Source organism: Arachis duranensis, chromosome 3, assembly GCF_000817695.3.
Source record: "Arachis duranensis cultivar V14167 chromosome 3, aradu.V14167.gnm2.J7QH, whole genome shotgun sequence".
In the NCBI taxonomy this organism is placed as follows: Eukaryota; Viridiplantae; Streptophyta; class Magnoliopsida; order Fabales; family Fabaceae; genus Arachis; species Arachis duranensis.
The window spans coordinates 94492120-94494673 of record NC_029774.3 but is presented as its reverse complement, the minus strand read 5'-3'; positions in this window follow the sequence as shown (position 1 = coordinate 94494673).

Here is a 2554-nt window from a genome sequence, read left to right as displayed (position 1 = left end):
AAATTTAAAAATTAAATCTTTTTATCTTTTATCTTATCTTTTTCAAAAAAATTTACCTTTTTCAAAATTTGATTTCAAAATATCTTATCTAACTTCTTATCATCTTATCTTTTCAAAATTTGATTTTAATATCTTTTTCAATCAACTAACTAACTTTTTGTTTGTTTCTTATCTTTTTCAAAACCACCTAACTACTTTTCCTTCTCTAATTTTCGAAAATATCTCATCCCTTTTTCAAAAATTCTTTTTGTCTTAAATTTTAATTTTAAACTTATCCTATCTTTAATTTTCGAAAATTACTAACCCCTTTTTCAAAATTGTTTTCGAAATTCTCCATCTCTTTTCTTATTCTATTTATTTATTTAATTACTAACACTCCTCTTCATCCCTCTTCCACCTAATATCCGAATCCCCTCTTCTACTTTCTTCCCCCTTTCTTTTTTCTACTAACATAAAGGAGTCTCTATACTGTAACATAGAGGATTCCTCTTTCTTTTCTTATTTTCTTCTCTTTCATATGAGCAGGAACAAGGATAAAGGCACTCTTGTTGAAATTGATCCAGAACCTGAAAGGACTCTGAAGAGAAAATTAAGAGAAGCTAAGTTACAACAATCCACAAGTAACCTTTCAGAAAATTTTGAACAAGAGAAGGAGATGGCAGCCGAAAATAATAATAATGCAAGGAGAATGCTTGGTGACTTCACAAAGCCAACGTCCAAGTTTGATGGAAGAAGCATCTCCATTCCTGCCATTGGAGCCAATAATTTTGAGCTGAAACCTCAGCTAGTTGCCTTAATGCAACAAAACTGCAAGTTTTATGGACTTCCATCTGAAGATCCTTATCAGTTTTTAACTGAGTTCTTACAGACCTGTGAGACTGTAAAGACGAATGGAGTTGATCCTGAAGTCTACAGACTCATGCTTTTCCCTTTTGCTGTAAGAGACAGAGCTAGAATATGGTTGGATTCACAACCTAAGGATAGCCTGGACTCCTGGGATAAGCTGGTCACTGCCTTCTTGGATAAATTCTTCCCTCCTCAAAAGCTGAGCAAGCTGAGGGTGGATGTTCAAACCTTCAAGCAAAAAGATGGTGAATCCCTCTATGAAGCTTGGGAAAGATACAAGCAGCTGACCAAAAGATGTCCATCTGACATGTTTTCAGAATGGACCATTTTAGATATATTCTATTATGGTCTATCTGAATTTTTGAAAATGTCATTGGATCATTCTACAGGTGGATCTATTCACCTAAAGAAAACGCCTAAAGAGGCTCAAGAACTCATTGATATGGTTGCAAACAACCAATTCATGTACACTTCTGAGAGGAATTCCGTGAATAATGGGATACCTCAGAAGAAAGGAGTTCTTGAAATTGATGCTCTGAATGCCATATTGGCTCAGAACAAAGTGTTGACTCAACAGGTCAACATGATTTCTCAAAGTCTGAATGGATGGCAACATGCATCCAACAGTACTAAAGAGGCAGCTTCTGAAGAAGCTTATGATCCTGAGAACCCTGCTATGGTAGAGGTTAATTACATGGGTAAACCTTATGGAAACACCTATAACTCATCATGGAGAAATCATCCAAATTTATCATAGAAGGATCAACAAAAGCCTCAACAAGGCTTTAACAATGGTGGACGCACTAGGCTAAGCAATAGCAAGCCATATCCATCATCTCCTCAGCAACAGACAGAGAATTCTGAACAAAACAATTCCAATTTAGCCAATATAGTCTCTGATCTGTCAAAGGCCACTTTCAGTTTCATGAATGAAACAGTCTCTGATCTAGCCAAGACCACTCTCAGTTTCATGAATGAGGCACGGTCCTCTATCAGGAATCTGGAGGCACAAGTGGGTCAGCTGAGTAAGAAAGTTACTGAAACTCCTCCTAGCACTCTCCCAAGCAATACAGAAGAAAATCCCAAGAGAGAGTGCAAGGCCATAACTGTAACCAACATGGCCAAAACTGGAGAAAGTGAAAAGGCAGTGATTCCCAGTGAGGAAGACCTCATGGGACATTCACTGACCAATAAGGAGATCCCTGTTAAGGATCCAAAGGAATCTGGGGCTCATACAGAGACCATAGAGATTCCATTAAATCTCCTTCTGCCATTCATGAGCTCTGAAGACTATTCTTCCTCTGAAGAGGATGAAGATGTGACTGGGAGAGCAAGTTGCTCAATACTTAGGAGCTATCATGAAGCTGAATGCCAAGTTGTTTGGTAATGAGACTTGGGAAAGTGAACCTCCCTTGCTCATTAATGAACTAGATATCTGGATTCAGAAAATTCTACCTCAAAAGAAACAAGATCCTGGCAAGTTCTTAATACCTTGTACCATAGGCACCATGACCTTTGAAAAAGGCTCTATGTGATCTGGGGTCAGGGATAAATCTTATGCCACTCTCTGTAATGGAGAAGATGGGGATCATTGAGGTACAACCTGCCTTGTTCTCATTACAATTGGCAAACAAGTCATTGAGACAAGCTTATGGAATAGTAGAGGACGTGTTAGTAAAGGTTGAAGGCCTTTACATCCCTGCTGATT